This window comes from Monopterus albus, unplaced genomic scaffold (genome assembly GCF_001952655.1).
Source record: "Monopterus albus unplaced genomic scaffold, M_albus_1.0 scaffold33.1, whole genome shotgun sequence".
In the NCBI taxonomy this organism is placed as follows: Eukaryota; Metazoa; Chordata; class Actinopteri; order Synbranchiformes; family Synbranchidae; genus Monopterus; species Monopterus albus.
Genome location: NW_018127913.1, coordinates 1,206,700 through 1,225,307, shown reverse-complemented (window position 1 = coordinate 1,225,307; position 18,608 = coordinate 1,206,700). Strand labels below are relative to the sequence as shown.

The following is an 18,608-nucleotide window of genomic DNA, read 5'->3' as shown; positions in this document are numbered from 1 at the left end:
ACAAATTGATAATCTTGTTGATAGTACTGCAGCCTTCCTGCGTAATACACTTGATACCATTGCCCCTCTGAAAAAGAAGGTAGTGAAACAGAGGAGGCTAGCCCCGTGGTACAGCTCGCAGCTCTGCTCCCTAAAGCAGGCATCACGAAAAATGGAAAGGAGGTGGCGCTCCACTAAGTCAGAAGAGTTTTTCATAGCCTGGAAAGATAGTTTAATAACATATAAGAAAGCCCTTCATAGTGCCAGAACTGCATTTTATTCATCACTGATTGAGGAAAATAAGAACAACCCCAGGTTTCTTTTCAGCACTGTAGCCAGGCTGACAAAGAGCCACAGTGCTGTTGAGCTTAACATTCCCTTAGATCTCAGCAGCAATGACTTCATGAGCTTCTTTACAAATAAAATCACAACTATTAGAGAAAAAATTGGTCGGACCACTCCCACAGCTCTCACGGATGTGCCATCTACTACAATGGCTTTAGAAGCATCTGTAAGACCTCCTCACTGTCGCCAAGTGATTGCTCAAGGGGGATTTATTGGGTTTTTCCTCTATAATAATATTAATAGTAAGGTCTAGACCTTACTTTGTAAAGTGTCCTGAGATGACTTTTGTTTTGATTTGGTGCTATACAAATAAATCTGAGCTGAATTGAACTGAATCATGGCTTGGTTCAGTGGCAGTATTAGCTGCCAAAGTTTCCTTTAGCAAAGCAGAGAATGCATTTCAAATTAACCGCACTGTGGTACATAAGTGTGCACTGTTGGTCTAGCATAATTGGTAGGAATTGAGAACATTAAAATGACAGTCACGAGTTTCATTTTGCAATTTGGCTGACTCACAAAATTAAAATTAATAAGCTACAGCTGATAAACTCTAACATGGACAGTTGTCATTTCACACAGCAAAAATGATGTGAGAAGCCTGTGTCATATACTCCCAGCACCAGCTGTCTGCCAGAAGGAAAAAAGAGAATTTTTCCAGTTTACACAACACTGGCTTGTCAGTAATCCCATAATCATCTACACAGCAAGTTACTGCTAACACAGAATTCAAAATGTGCTAGCAACTGCTGTCAGGCCAGTGTACTACTAAACAACCAACTGTCGTCTCATTTCTAAAATAGCTAAAATGGCCACCAATGCATGGTTTATCCTGAGATGTTGCATTGCCACTCTGATAGATACCTTCTGTGCATGAATATGTCTGTGAATTTTCCTTGGCTGTTCGTTTAGGTGGTTACTTGCTTTTGTTGTTTGCTGTGTGCCTTGTTTTAAACCTGTCTTTACCTCAAGGCAAAATCTAAAAAACACATCCTGTAAGAGTTGTCAAGATGAGATATGAGAACATAACAGGGCAACAGATCTGCTTTTGACTCCTCCTTGCTGCCTGCACACATACACACACACAGACAAGCAGGCAGGATTGGAGGGTTTCCACAGAGATCTCCTGATGGCTCTACTACAGAAAGAGCGTGTGGGCTCAAACATGCAGTTCTTGTTGCTGAGAAGTGGTTCACATGCTACTCTGAGGTCCTAACACACCAAAAAAATACAGATATACATTAGAGAGAAACACAGCTCCAAACAAAGTAACCAGTGGGTAAACTCCAGTTTCATCCCCTGGAAACAATTACTGTGTACAGTACCCACACTATGTGCACATATGGTATCTGTGTATACCACAGAAATAAAAGATTGTCTTCATACAGCTAAATTACACAGATGCTATCCCTATCACAGAAACATAACAAAAAAGTTAGTGTGATACTGTATCATAAAACGTGATTACAGAGATGAGAGCAAGGGCTAAGAGGCTAAAGAGGTAAATAACATAAGCAGAATTTCAGGTGACTTCTGAGTTTAGTTAGTCACACAGGAAAAGATAAACACTTCTTTCATGTCTGTAGATTAAAAATGGATTAATACAGACTGAAAACAAGGAGAAAACACCATCTTGGCTGTCTTCAGAAATAACATAATGCACCTGCTCTCTAATCAGCTACTGTGCATCTCCTTTGTTCAATCCATATAAAAGCCAAAGTATAAAAACAACACAGGAAATTACTGTACCCTGACCCCTGACAGGAAATAGTTCAGTGCATACCCCCCATAGAACCAAAATGTGTTCTTTTTACAGTGCATTATACAGGGAATAAACAAACCAGATATAAAATATGACATGCTAGCTGTTCAGGTTAGCTGTTTCTCCCATTCCCAGCCTCTGTGCTATGCTAAAATGACAAGAAACCAAATACATTTCCCACAGTGTTAAACAATAACTTTACTATTTCATCCTATAGACATACGTACTTTGTGTCCCTCTGGAAAAGATTATAGGCACAAGTTCATCACTGTCACCATAAACTAAAGGAATATTCTAGAAGTGTGTGTGTGTGTGCTGAAACATCTGCCTGGGATTTCGTAGCCAAATATAATAAGAAAAGATGCCCCACACAGGAACTGGGGCTGCTAGATGAGACTAACAAACACTTAGTCTTTTATACAGTTTTTCTATGGAGTGTGCTGAACCTACATGACACATTTCTTTCATATGCAAGCTGACAGGCACTACAGCGAGAGAGAGAGAGAGAGAGAGAGAGCATATGTGGCTATGTGGTTGTGATGGATGGCTGTATAAAAAGAGCTGGAGATCCCATCTGGGTCACATCTTATCAGGCTGACACATTCACATTGATGAAATCATGCCAGCTTGTTAACCTGCCCAGTGGAAAAACTCTAAAGTAATACTGAAGAAAACAAGGTTGCATCTACAGAGAGAGGGAGAGGGATGTATGTCAAGGAGAGTAGAAAAGGCAGAGCAAATAATGAGAGGGAGGGCAGCAGAGGGAAGACAAGTTGTAAATAGTGATGTAAAGTCATGGCAGGAGATGGATTGGGATAATAAGGGCTGACTGAAAGGGAGAGAGAGAAGGAGATTGTGAGGGATCGCGGCAGACAGAGGGCAAGAGAGAAATGGAGGCCTGTGGGCCGCACGCTGCAGAAAAAAGTGTATTCTGACTTCTTGGGAATTTGGATTATTGATCACCACTGTGTGATGAGAAGATTATTAAAAACTGGTTCTCTCTGGTTACTGTGTTTGTGTTTGCTCACTCCATCTTTTTAAAATGAGCTTTAGTCAAAAGCACTTAATACCAGACCACACAGGTTTTTATGACAAATATTCTTTGCAGTGTAACCACAGCACAGGAAATTGGCCAGGATTCACTTTTTCAACACTCATCCAATAGTCCTACAGAGGCAATCTGCTAGTATAGTTATACTCTAAACCACCACCACCCCCCATTCAAAGCACCTTGTACAGTGCAAAGGTAGGTGTTATGTATGTGTGCGTATTAACCAGGTTTATGTGGAGGTGTGGTTGTACGTGTAGGCGGTAGCTGTGTGTGGGAAACTTTTAGTTCTCAAGAAGATTTGAGCAGCTTTTGCCTCTGTTCTGACAGATGTTTTAGTTTAAAAATATTTGAAATGTAAGAAAATCTGCAGTGTCGATAACAGTGAAAAACATCTGTCCCCAGAGGTTTGCCTAGACAAGAAACTTTGATGAAAGCAGATACTAAAACAATGTTTGCTGCAGTGTGATAAGTTTCCTTGAAAAACATGACGAAGAACACAGATAAACAACACCTACGTAGATGTTCCAAATAAGGAAAAAGATTTCTGGATGACTAAGTGACACACATTCAAGACATATGATTGAAAATCATGTACTAAATGATGTAGCCTAGATCCAGCAAAAAAGTGGAACAAATCCATTATTCAGCCGAATCAGGCATTGCTCCTGTTCATTTTCCCTTCTTATGCAGGTGGGCTTAAGAAAACCAGATCACAGCATCCTGTCGGTAAACAAGCAGCATACCTCAACCCACCTGTTTGCAATAAAGCTCACTGGCACCACTCGATCTGCACCAGATTCTGTGTTTAGACAGTAGGGGGTTTATCAGGTCAACATCTGGAAGAATGTAGCACCTACTGGCAAGAATGGCAGGCTACAACCTGACATACTGTACTACTGTACTTGCTAAATCTGTCTACATAATGCCAGTGGAATATTAATGGTAACATTATTGTCAAGTGAAAAACGAGTCAGCACACATTTCTGTTTATTTGATGTGTACCTTGAATTTCCAGTTTGGCTTCCCTTCTCATAACATTACATATACCACAAGCAGCCACCAGGGGGCCATTGACTTGTGGTGGCTTCACTTCTGTGGAGCTGTCATCTTTATATACAGTCTATAGTTTCAGTAAGTCCTCAAACCTATGTGTATGACCCATATTGTATCTCCTTAAATAGCACTCCTACTGTATAACATACAGCAGGCACATGTGCCTGAATTTGATTGTAGTTTGTATCTATGACATATGACCCTTCAAAAAAACCACTTTTAATAGAGAGGGCATTGCTGTGTGATAGGTTGTTACTAATAAATCAGGCCAATACAGGAAATACTGCAACATCATCAAGTAGTATTTCAGTATCACTCAAAGTAGTGGTGGTATAGCATGAGCAGCTGTAGGAAATCTAAAACACTTCTGCATGGCAAGAATGAAAGTCAGGAGAGGTCTAATTTGTTTCACTATAGTGCAAAACAGCACTAAATGTCAGCTCCACTTAATGTTGAGCTATTAGTTCAGAGGAGAAAGCAAGGGTAATACAGAAGAAAGCAAATTTTGCATCAAGCAGTCATGTTTGCACCACTTTCCATGGAGAGATCAGCCACTTTCAGTGTGAGTTACCTGCATCAGCCTGGTAGCAAAACAGTCATTAAGGCAGTCAAACAACCAGTCGGCCACCACTAAAAACTGACAAGCCTGTTACCCAAGATGTAAATGCCAGAGGATTACACACACTGTCATTCTCTCCACATCGCACCACTGGACAACTTTACATAGCACACAGTACCGAGCATAGGCTCAAAGACTGCAGGAGAGGTTTCTAAAAATGGAGACAACTCAATTCTAAAGAGACACATGCACATAAAGAGAATGAGGAAGTGTTCTGGTAAACCAAAATATTTTACAATACTGTTCTTCTTTTCTCTCTTTTCTTCTTCCTTTTAAAAGCTTTTTGATGCAAGAGAACATCATCTTCCTCTGTAAGTGATATGATGCATCTTAATTGATTACATATTTGTTATAGAATGAATAAATACCACAATGGTTCATCTAATTCTAGTGAGGTATTTTGAACTGGTGGTTTTGGTTTTATTACAGAATGAAGCTTTTCAATGCTTACTATTTAGAATGATGTGATAGGTTTTAATATGAAAAATTACTAAATTACTTGATTCTTGATTTAAAGAGATGGTAGCACCAGCTTTCAAAAATCCTAATACATACAGGTACAGTGCACAGACCTCCACCTCAGATCTATCTGGGACAATGATGCCTGTGGAGCCTGCTGGTCAGGCAGTTAAACCTGAGAATATCAACTGATTGTGGGAGTCCTGGCTCAAACCTTGCGGTGAGTTCAATGTGTACTTATAAGCAGTCGTATAAGAATGTGGAAAAACCACAATAGGAGATGGTGCCCCCACAGCATGTGTAGTTTGAGGGTGATACCTCGCTATTAAGAGTTCTCAGTCTAATTAAGTGCAAAATATTACTTTTACTGACATTTAGGCTGAACCCTGCCTGTCTCCATGATGGAGACTTTGAAAGTAGGACTGTTTTTAGGGACAACAGGCTTTTGTGGCTATCCTTAAGACTATTAATTGAGTGATTTTGTCAGTTGGCCAGGTACAATCTGATGGGATTAATGGCTGTACTCTTTAAATAGAGTTCTGTGGCCAGGGATTAGATGTTTACAGCCAGTCGAGTCAAGAGCAACAGATTTTCTTCTCCATGGTTACTACCTGGGGCCCTGTACCTTCTTCCCCTCAGCCATCCTCACATCTGGATACAATGTGGGAACAGGGCTCTGAGGCCAGACGGATAACTGAAGGGAGGGTGTGTGTTTGCTGGGGGATTCTTTACAAAGCATCAAGAGCCAGTACAAACAGTTAGTGCTGCTGCTGCTGCTGTTGGTGGTGGATGTGGAGTTGTGTGTGTTGTTGTGGTGGTGGTGGGAAGGCAAGGAGGTGGAGTAGTGCTAAACAGCTCACTGTCTTTGGTCTCTTCTTCCCTGTGTAGCTGACTACAAGGCCCCCAAGTAACAGAAAGATAGAGATGCAGATGGAAAGAGAGGTAAGTAGAAAACAGTGAAGGAGCACAAAAAACTGGTGGTTCTGCTCTGAATGGCACAAAGACACTGAATATAACATTATAATCACTCCAGGTTTTAAACAGTTATTAATCTCCACTTCTGATTTAAAACACAGGTTTCAAAGGAATGTGAATATTTATAGCCACTATGCACATAAAGAGGAAATTTAAAAAAGTATTGATTTAACATTGTATTTAACGATGTTACATAGCACACAATGAAGAAAGAAAGAAAGTACACAATGAACTATATTAAAAAAGTCCCAGAACTGATGCAGCAGAACCAAAGTTACTGTCTTTTTATACATACATTCATCTCCCTTGGTGCCTACATTACCCACAATGAACTAGGCCGCCAGCAGTTAGGGCATGTTGTAACAGCAGAGATGAGAAATAAGCTACAGATAGTTGCTAACCTCAGTGCATTCTAACTCCTCACTCACATATATTTTCTTATTCATTTGGTCACCCCCAGCTAGGGCTGACTCAAGTGACATCAGGCCTAATGCGGCTCCCTCTGGGGCCACAAAATACTTTGTACAACTTTTTTTTTCACGTAAGCAGTAGCACTCCCCAAGACTTGTATCTAAACTATGATGTTATAGTGAGTGCACTTTCCTTTTAAAGTTATGTAATACATATATCTTGTCAAACAGAAAGCCATTAAGGTGAATCTTACTGTAACATAAAACATTCAGTCATAGCAAAACTTAAATCAGTGACTGAGAGATGAAGATTTGTGCTATTTCTGTTTGGAACATGTTGTCTTTTGATGTATTTTTTTCTCTTTTTTTAAAACTATTTTTGGGGAATTTTGCCTTCATTGGACAGTAGTACACTGAACAGTCTAGAGGGAGACAGGACACAAGGCCTGAGAGACAGGCGTGTGACACGAAACAACGGTCCTCCAACTGGGAATCGAAGCTCAGATATTGTGATTATGTGGACACCCCTGGATTTTTTTCCATATATATATATATGAAATGAAGACAGAATGATAAAAAAGAAGAAGCTTAGGCTTCATTTTCCTTCCTTGTTAAAGAGAGACCCTCAGATCACAAGATGGATGCACATGGCCTTCAACTTGCTCCTGCATCTAGCTTGTGCTCATTCTGTGCGCATGCTAAGACTGCACCTGTATCTCTGATCCACATGTGGATTTGGACTGGGCTCATTGGACTGCAACACTCCTCCTCACCTCTCACATTGGTGACCCTAACACTGTGTCTACACAGAAGGTGCTTCATCCATATTTTTACACCTTTACACTTAAAGTACATTTTCCTGTGTTTTACATGTTTAACCACAGTGAGTGTTTTGGGTTCTGAACACTTCTACTACGCCTCCTGTGTAGTGGAGTAAAGCCTACTTGACCCTGCCAGAGCTACTGCTATTACTACTGTACTGGCTAAACCTGGTTTCCTAATGCTTCTTCATTGCTTTCAAGAGAAAGTATAACAAAAGCAAAGGGAGTAAGAGTGTGGTGGTGCTGGTTTCCCAAGTAGAGTTAAATTTCACTGTACTTTAATTCACTCAGGTCTCAGATATCAAAGTGCAGTATGGCCCAAATTTAGATTTTCCATTTCTTCTATCTGGCCAATCATAACATTTTTACACTGCACAAATATGGTCAGTGTATCTTATTTTTCATGCTTGACTCATTTTGAGACAGTCAACAGATCCTGGTAAAAAAAATGAGAAGTCAACCTGCCCCTCAAATTTTCATATGAGTGGGTTTGCCCTACCAGAACAGGATTTCCTTTCTTGTTCTATTGTAGAAGGACATGCCAGTAGTGACATGGAGGCACACCAGTAGCCGCATTGTACAAACAAAGCGATGTAATCCCAACTAATTGATATTATTATTTCATGTTATAATCCCATAGTTGACAAGTGCATCACGTCACCCTCTTTTCTAATGATTGCAAAGGCAAACATTTTTTCACTGGATAATGTCCGAACTTCCATCCATCTGTGCTCATCTGTGCACATACACACACACACACACACACACACACACACACACACGCTACAACCCATCGCGACAAGGTTAGTCTGACATCAGCGACTAACGATCAGTTCCTCTGTGGGCTGAATGATTAGCTTCAGTAGCCTGGAGACATTTCCAGCTTGTTTCCCTAAGTTAGTCAGACATGCAACACCACTGGCTTTATGTCTACAGTAACGACATTCACTTTCTTCCATTCTCCCTGACTCTGTACAAAAAAACGTTTATGCACTAATAGATAATGCTAACAGTGCACCGAATGTTGGCAGTTGAGATTGAGCAAAAAGCACAACAGAAGCATAGAGGTTTGTCTCAACTGAAGTTGTTTTCATACTCGAAAGGAACAACAATGGTAACTCCATGAGGGAGACAAGAACGCTACGTGTGTGTGATCGTGTGTGTGTGTGTGTATTTGTAGAAGGGAGGAGTAGGTAGCAGTTACATATTTGCATCAAAGTGAAACTAAAGTTAGAATGAAAGGCTGCAAATTTTAGCAAATACAAGTGGCATTCAAAACTTCCAGTTGTTTTCTGCGCCACCTACTTCCCATAAATACTGTATGTTACAATCAAATCTTGGAATTAAATTACTCTCATGCAAGTGACACTCCTTTGTCTACACACACATAACCTATGCTAACTACTTCTTTTCTTCATGCAAAAACAGCCTCAAACAAAGCCGGACTGCCTCTGCATTAAGGACTTTTCCCCTTAAGAACCATAAAAGAACCTACATTTGTATAAATATAAAAGTGCCTTTTGAGTTTTTGTAGACTTTTTCATTCCCATTTAGAATGTGTTTATTAACAGGAAGAGAGTGGTGAATGCTAAAAAGGAGCCTCTCTGCTTAGAAAACAGTTCACCCAACCCCCACTCCACCCTTAATGCCCTCTGGGCTGCTGTGAGTTTGGATTAAGTTTGGGTGCCTTGTCCCCTCCCTATAAACCCAAAACACACACACACAATCACACAGTCATCTAGTGGCCTATCAAATATGAGGAAGGGCATTAGGAAGGCCACAGAGTAGCAAAGAGATATAGACTAGTGAGATGAGATAAAAAGGAGGCAGGTAAAAACAGCTGCTTTTATAAATGATTAGCTCAGTAGAAGATGTGGTTCTTTGTGTAAGAAAAGCCAAAATATGCTTAATTTGATCTGTATAACATATTTATGTTAATATAATCTTGATTAAAAGAATGATTGGATGAATCAATAGTAGCGAGGTGGTTCTGTAACAGAACTCGTAGTATCCTATCTTAAATTCCTATTTTAATGCTATCTAATTAAGGCCCGAGTGCATGTGTGTCTCTCCTGTGTGCAGTGTGCGTGTGTAAAGCAGTGGATCAATAATGGTGGTCTACTACATTGACATCTGGGCTGGACAAAGAGTGCTGCTCCTTCCTCCGGCAGCTCTCCACTTCTCTCTCTCTCTCGATGCCTGATCATAGCCACGTGGTTCTCTGGGCTATTTCTCCCAGCTAAGCTTATTTCTCTTCTTTAATCCCACAGTAATCACAGCAACAATGCCAAGCATGGGTTCATAGAATAGACATAGGCAGAAATCTATTAACTATGATCACTATGTCAGCTCAAACCCGATGAGTGCTGCTAATGAATCCTGCACACTCGGCTCAGCGCTGTGTGCTCATGATTGTTATTTCATTGGATCATCAATAATGTGTAAGATCGAAAATCAACATGAATGATGGCGATGGATATGGCAGCTTGTAATGTAGTAAATGGGCTTCAATTTGAAGTGAGATTCTGCTTTTTGTAAAACATCAACATTTTATATTCGAATCAGATAATCAGCCACTCAGGGTGGTCCACCTCAGATCTGCACAGCTACTAAAACTATTAGTTATTAATACAACTGGTACTAGTCTGACTAGGTATTCTTATCAGGAGCAAATACTGCAGACTCACAGCCACATGTGTGAGATGGCAATGATTTTGATGATGAATAATGATGGCATTAAAGTTCTTCTCTACCTTTTCAGTTTGTTTTTTCACTCGTCTCTGTACCTTGGCAGGGGGTGAAGCTGTGCCAGAAATGTCTGCTTTTCCTTGAGATGGCAATGACGACAGTAGACGTCAGCACAAACAAAAAAGGTCATCACACACTTGCAGTGCTTTCCTATTCAATCATTTGAAATAGCTACAGACATTTTAGTATAAATAACAAATGGTATGTCTTTTTAACTATAAGATTTATGGTTGAGAAAAAATTCCAGTCTGAGAAATATGTTTTTGGTAAACTACTTGGATTAACTACTGCTAACAGTGAATCCTAATGGTATTTTGATAACTGCAATCACTTTCTTTCATTACTAATCTAATCAGGACTGAACAGGGTGGTAGCACTGAAGTGAGGTGACTGTCACGTGTCAGTTATAACACAGGAGCACATCTATCCTTTACTTCAGTAGTCAGTGTGGACTCAATTTAGTGTAATAATGTAGCTTCAAATTTTAATTTATGTTGTCAGTAAGTGTTCTGCATTGAGCTTTCAGTGTGAGCGATAGTGGTTGTGTACAACTGTCAGGACAATATTTATAATGCAGCCTTTTGTAACATGCACTGGGAAAAAAACATGGTTTATAGTGTAGTGGGCTGTGTCCACACCCCCAGTCAGCTGGTGTTAGTTTGGCTAATGATGAGACCTGTACAAGAGGGGTTTTCCACCGCAGCATCAGCACATTTCTGAGGAATAAGGAGAATCTTGGTCATAATGGAACTCATCTCAGCACAAAAATATCAACTTTAATGAAACAAATATTAACATGCGCAACAGTTGAACCCCACTCTACACTACTATCACATTCCTCTCCCCCCTCCCCGCTATTATGGGTGAAGGCTAAAATGGCCCTGTGCCTAAATCCCCTTGGCAGCACATCCCCCCCACTAACTCTATCCCCTCTCCTATCTTAATCCTCTGATTACTACATCATTTTCATGGGTCTAATTTGGTCAGATCTCAGGCTTCACAGTTTACTACCTGGACAGTCCAACTTGGCTTGGTACAAGGGTGGGTGGGACCCAAATAAAGGGGTTAACCACCCACCTGTTATCAAAGCGTTAAGAAAACTGCCATCAAATAATGTTTAAGCAGTAATAAATGGACACATGCATGCTGACGATGTATAGGATGACATTTGCAGGAAATCTAAATTCCTTGCGATTATTCTAGGCAGTAATTAATACATTATCCATGGAAGGCTCATTTATAATTTAATCCAGGAGCTTGGTGTTTCTAGGCGAACACAGAGAGACTGCCCTTTCAGAGTGGAAACCCCCACCAGGCAGCAGGGAATCAATGCCATCACCACAGAACCAGACCCTGTATTAAAATGATGCAACTGTCTGGACCACCAGCAAAGAAACATGCGCTACTCCGTTTCTTTTTTATTCAACATTCAACAGAAGGAAGAGGGCACATAAGATTTCAACCTAACAAACTTGGCAGGAAAACGTATCTGTCTTGTGGCTTGATGACTTTTTTTATATCCATTCTAGTTCAAAGCCATGAGCAGCTTGGATGGAAAAGAAGAAGCACAATCAAAGCAGGGTAGCAATTACACTCTAAGAATGACTGAAGACAAAAGTATGACAAAAGTCTGTACATGTAGGGCCCAACTAGCTCGTGCTAGAACACCTTCAGACACAGATTCAACATGGTGCTGGAAACCATCCACAGACACATTACGCAATGTTAATATTTGTGAATGTTACATTGACAAAACGGCAACACATTGTCACAAAGGTCTCTTCTAAGGGATCTAGACAAATGCTACAGCCATTTTTAAGATCAGTATGGAGATACAAACAGAGAGATGCATCAAATAACAAGAATAAATATAAATGGGTTGCAAAAACGTCTTGTGCTAAAGCAGGCTGAATCATTATAAAACACATTATTACTAAACCTGTATTAACTGACTTTTTAGCCACTTGGGGGCAGCAGAAACAAGGTGTAAACAACACTGACAGATTATCTTTTTTAAGTTGATACACTTAACCTGTTAGCCCTGCTTGGTAGCTAACTGTCTCATTTACATATGATATGAGTAATACAAACATTCATTCAGAATTGAGTTACTGGTCAAATGAATGCAACGCCAATGCATTTTTTTATATTTACTTATATTTTGATTATATCAGCATTAGTATTAATTGTTAAGAAGAAATGTCTGAAAATCAGTCACATCAATTAGTAAAAAAATGAGCTAAAAAACAGCTTTGCCCCACATCCACCTCCACGCCCTAGAAATCCGCCAGGCCCAGTTGGTGAAGGTAAACGACTATGTCCTGGTCTAAAGGCACAAGGCAGCAATGAGTAGTGAAAACAGCAGAGTTAGTGCTGCCATTCAGTAAAGAGACTGCTGCTGTGGAATGTGAGGCGCCATTCATTCACATGGGTTAAAAATGCATTTCTGCCACCACAAAGCCCTGCCTTGTCCTCATTGTTTCTCACCACGCCAATAAAACACTTCCACATTCTGAAGGGAGAAGACAAAAAAAAAAGAAATTGCTAATTTTACTCCCACAGACACAGGAAGAAAAGAGGGTAAATGGGCAGATGAACTTGACTAAAACATCACATCTTTGGAAGAGTCACAGTCAGGTTGAAAGTTTGATCATGATAAGCACAGGAACAGAAACATAAGCACACAAGCTGCTTACAAACGACAAACAGTCCTACTGACAAAAGCCAAATGTGTGCAGCATTTGTTCAGTGTATGAAAATGATGGGAAGGCAGCAAAATACAAAAAGCTCCACTCGAGCCATGTGTGACCTCTCGTGGGATCAGTTTGTGAATATGAGGCAGCGGCAACAGGCTTTCTATAAAAATCCCATTTTTCTGTATAGGCTCTGTCATTGTGCAAATGCAGTAAGAGCTTCAATCAACATGAATCACATTTGTGTTAGTCACCTGATAACCACAATAAGTCACATTTAAACATAGGTCATGTTCCTCTTTCTTCTGTCTTTACAGTGCTCAACAATGGATCTCAAACATGACAGTGTTTAGACACTTGAATCACATAACCATCTAAGAAAAATACTCCCACACTGAAATCTTCAGGTAGAGTTTTCCTTTAAACAGTCAAAAACAAGAAGGATCTAAAATCTGCCTAAACTCATTTATTTGAACTTTCCCTAAAGCTTTATGTGTTTGCCTTCAAATCTGTCCCTGGCTCTGTTCATGGGTTGGCAAACATGGGGCTATGTATTATCTAACAGTCAATTTAGGGACATTAGATCATTTATTGTTGTTGTGCAGTGTTGTGGGGTGTTGTATTCACTTATATAACCACAGAGTGAGTGTTGTGAGTGCTGCAGACTGTAGAAGAAATGTTTAACCTCATGTCTGAAATCTGACATGGAGGAGACAATGTAATCCTGTCTGCAAAACAACACTCTGCCCCTCTTCCTCCCTCCCTCCCTCCCTCCCTCCCTCACTTCTCTCTCTCTATCTCTTTCTCTTTCTGTATTGTATGTCTGTGTGACCTTATAGATAGAAAATGCAGTATCTATCAACAAGCGCAGAGGAAAACAGTACAGTAACCCATAGACAGTCAAATACCAGAGTAGATGGGGGGGGACGCTGTCAAGTACACAGCACAAAACAGAAGCAAGGAGCCCATGTATAAAACTCACTCTACTACACACAAATGACAACAGGAATAATACAGTGGTTTGTCTGTGTGTGCGTGTGCTGTGAATTTGCCATGTGTGTGTGTGTAAACTCCACTAATGCAAAGTCAACCAGCCCTATGTAGATGTAGATGTCTATTCCAAAGAGCCCCCCCCCCAGGTAAGACAACTCCTTTTTTAATAATTTGTGTAATTTCCTCAAATTACAAACATGAGCCTGTTCTACCACAAGTGCATGAGCATGCGCACAAACACACATGCAAGTACACTTTCTTCTCCTCTCTCTACTGCAAACTATGCTTTTACATAACTATCTCTTCTGATAATACTCCAGCCTGCCCTTACTAGATAATGGCTGTCCCTATGACAGACACGCTAATATTTATAAGTACATTTAATGGTTTGTAGTTTATCCTTAACTGTGTTGATCATCTTTTATGGTACAGCTGTAATATTCACTTAGGGACTTCTGCTGATGAACCAGACTTTATAGCGCTAGTTATCCTGTTATTATGCGGCATAAAATCCCTTTATGAACTCATTTCTGTCTGTTATTTGTAAAGTACATGTCCTATATCATGGGATTGCTGTGGCCTTTTTCAGCCCAGTCTCTTATCAGTCAAACATTCCTCAAACTGACCCTTATCTCCATTATAGCACATGTAGCTACTTTTGCTGCCTGTTTCTTAATCATTCTTCTCTTTGCACTCTAAAAGGAAACGACTAGGAGTGTGTAAGAGCCATAGGCTGCAGTAGCAGCAGCAGCCCCGACGTTTACACCCTCTAAATAACAATAATAATTATACAGAGTCACTTCCTCACCATTTAAAACACCGCTGAGCTGAGACACTCGCACAGAAAAGGAGCGGTGCAGAAGAGTCCAGATCCAGCAGAGATAAAGCGGAGGCACACTGTAGTTCCCAGGGGCATATGAGGCAGCAGCGACCCGCGGCCCAACTTTGTCAAAATGGTGTACAATTATAATTATCTCTGGCGAATTCCTGTCCCCTTGTGCTAAAGAGCAGTGCAGGTTCCTCTCTCTCTCTCTCCCTCGCTCTCCTCGGTGTTTATCTCTCTCTCTCTCGTTTCTTGTCACACTGGTGTTGCCTTCAGGTGCTGTCAGAAACATTGTAACTTCATGTGGAACTGGCAAACATAGGTAAAGCCTATTCTGTGGTAAATTCGGTGAAATGGTAAACTGTGGGAACATTCAACACTACCCACAGATTTCTTTTTATACACTTTACATGGAGAAGGGTTTTTCTACTCTATAATAAGGGATACCCTATCATTTATAGGTTTATGGCCTATATGTCCTGCTGTGGGATATTAAATGTGTTAGCATTAGACAAGAAATTTGTTTCACGTAGTGATAGTGTATGTTATTAATGGAGTTAGTTCATTAATCAATTAGGTGATCAAAATAAAATCAATCTGCAACTATTGCTATGATCCATTAGTTATATTTCTACCAGAAATGTCAAACATTTGCTTGTTCCAGCTTCTCGAATGTGAAGACATGCTGCTTATTTTTCACAGACATCAATTTGGACTGTTCTGACATTTTAGAGACTAAATGATTAATGATTTAGGAGTAAAAATAAATATTAAATTAAGCCTATACTAAATAGCCAAATAAAGATTAAATTTAACTACATGAAAGGAATTATTTGTTTACTTTATCAAAATCTAATATTGAATTTGCATAACTAGCAGCTATATATTTCATTTGTGAAATATGACTCCTTTAATGTTGACCTGCATGAGGTCTTTCCATTTCCCAGAATTCACTCCTCTATAAGGAACTGTACTGGACAGGCTCAGGCAAATGGTCTTGCGATAAACAACCTCCATTTCCCTCAAAGTAAAGCCCAATTACCTTTCCATTTTTATTACTGTCTTGGAGTATTTTTGTTTTGTTTTTTCTAGTTTGGAAATGTCGGAGGTTATGGGAACACCTGAACACACCATGGCTGGAAAGAAGCCCTGGTGTGTGTGAAACACCTAGGACAAGATCGAGGGCGAGAGAAGGAGAGGCAGAAAAAGTTTGTCCCCGCAGCGTTGTCCTTGTCACTAAACCTCAGTCCACATCGATGTCTCACATTTCATTTTACCTCCTGTTTCCATCGTTTCCTATAAGGAGGTCCTAGCTGTTGTGTACTCGAATGCGTGTTTAGACTAAAGTGTTCAGAGCAGTGAAGAAGCGATTGCCCCCTGCTCACCAGCAGTCCCTCATCATACATGCGCAATCAGTTTCGTGTCAGGTTGGTTTGGTGCCATCTGGCAGCACTATCTGTGATCGGGCAGGCTATCAAGTTGCATTTTTTGCTTTTGCACACACACGCACACACACACACACACACACACACACACACACACGTTGGTATAGTCACCTGTATGTACTCGTCAGTTAACAATTAAACCAGAAAACGTAATTAATTTGGATTGTTCTGCCCTGATCGCTCCCCACCCCCACCCGCAGCTCTTAGTCCTGTTGTGTCCCTAACAGCAGGCTCACATCTGCAACATCATTCAGAGAAAAGTTGCATGGACTGACCACAGATCACACACCTACACAAATGAAACTCCCGACCGAACAACCCCAAATCTTGCTCCCCCTCGCCACATGTTCACACACCCGAAAGGGGGGAAAAAAGAAACAAACGAACAAAAGCAGAACACACACGCGCGTTCACACACTCACACAGAGTATGTAGATGAGTTGTGCGCGCTGGAGGTGGCGCAGAGATTGAAACGAGAAGAAAGGCGACACAGCAGAGAGCTCCCAGCGGTTTCACATCCTCATATCGATGACAAGAAAGCTCGCCACCACTCAGGCTGCTGCCACCGGAGCCTTGCTCGGTGGCAGTGGTGCCATGTCTATTATGTAGGACACGACCACCTAATATGAATATACCCCCCACCACCACGCACCCACCGCACCAATCGTCCACTTCCTCCCTGCGTCTGTCTCCGTGAGAATAAAATGGGCCTAATAAAAAGATAACATAATATAAATAAATAAAAAAAAAACAGAAGAGAAGCGATTCTTCCTCCTCCAGGATATTTCCTGCACCGTAGCCCTGTAAATGCCACGGATCTGTCCGCTTGATGCTGCTGTTGGGGAATATGTTGCTGTCTAAAAACTGACTCAAGGAAGAGATGAGTGTGTTGAGCTGATGGAAAGTTTCTTTAAGTTCAAGGATGTTTGGTGGAGAATATGAGAGAAGCCACGCTTTTATTCCTACATTTGGTTATTTGAATAACTCACTTCAGGCAGTTTTTAAAAGCCTGGTATTAAGAATGCTGATCAGCTTATGATCACAAGCCAATACAAGTTATAAAGTGTCTATAAGAAGCGAAAATAATAACTGACTGTTACACACCACTGGCTCTGTTGCCATGGGATGATCACCGACAGGAGGTCATACTTTTTTTTTTTTAAATCAACCACTACACCCTTCCCTACATGTAACCCTATTTATAAATCAAGATCAGGCAATCGCCTTCCACTTACAGCTCATCCAAAACACACGGTGTGCTCCAGTCCACTCTGCATATATATTGGAAATCGGAGATCTTCGTACCTGTTTAGCCCAGAAGAATAAGCCAGGGTGCTCACAAGAAGCACAGACAATCCCAAAGGTGAAAGAATGCTCTTTGCAATGTATGCTGAAGTGCATGATTGAGTAGGTCGAGTTCATTACTGTCCCGTGGGGGGTTTACAGGATCCTTTCCGCGATTATTCGCACATCTCCAGCATGTTTCTTTTTCAAATGAAGTATATAAGCTTCAACTGGGAATGTTAACTCCAGTAATAGCTGTCATAAGAGGATTTTGTTTCGGAGCCTCCGTGCGTGTTCCGACTGTTTCCTGACACCCCTTTTCCGAGGCCGAATGATTTGTCCCGCATTAAATGGTACTATCTGCTATTGTCTCATCAGCGAAAAGTTGTAGATACTGCTTAAGACTTCAAGAGTGCGCAAGGACAGCGACAGTGTCCATCTTACCAACTTATTCAGACTAATGTTGAGGCTTTAATCAGTGCAAATCACCTATATACTATCACAGACTGTGATGTATTTCACTCTCTGCCAGTCGAGTGTCATTATGGGAGAGCTGAAGAGTCCTCCTTTGATCCACCCTGTTGCAGGAGCCGGACAATTGTTTTTAAGGGAATAATAACTTTATGAAATGCAGTCAGACCGTATCTTACCCTAATGACAGTATTCTTTAGGAATTATGAGTGAATTAACCTCGACATATTTCGATTCACTGGTTAAGGCTGGGAAAACCACTTCCTCTTTTTTCATAAAAATGCTACATACATTGATCGATTATTCCTTTATTCTGCCAGCATATTGTCTCATTCTGTGATGGCAAATCGTGAAAAACAAAGAAAACTGCCTTTAAGCATTCTCTACATTTGTGTTCCTTTTACAGGCAGAATTTCCCCGATTTTGCTAAATTTGAAACTATCAAAATGTATACAAAGAAAACATTACTCACTGTATGTTTCACTACACACTGGAGTGCTTTTTTTATACACCCAAGAAAATGCTCTGACAAACACACGGTATCTCCTGTAGGACTGGAAAATCTAGAAAAGCGTGGAAAATGTGATAAGACAAAGGTGTGGAAACGTGTGGACAGGTGTGATTCAGTTCTTGTAAATCTGATTACACATTGAATATAACTGTGCATCAGTGTCTTTCGG

At 40.6% G+C, this 18,608-nt stretch overlaps 1 protein-coding gene across 1 annotated transcript in view; it reads right to left on the bottom strand.

The window, feature by feature from the left end:
- Window positions 1-14,992, bottom strand: part of LOC109958526 (zinc finger protein 516) — a 43,588-nt gene extending 28,596 nt beyond the window's left edge. Inside the window, exon 1 of the mRNA XM_020597239.1 lies at window positions 14,714-14,992. The gene's annotated coding sequence lies outside the window, so the exon portion shown is untranslated. The remainder of the gene's footprint in view (window positions 1-14,713) is intronic.
- Window positions 14,993-18,608: the final 3,616 nt, after the last annotated feature.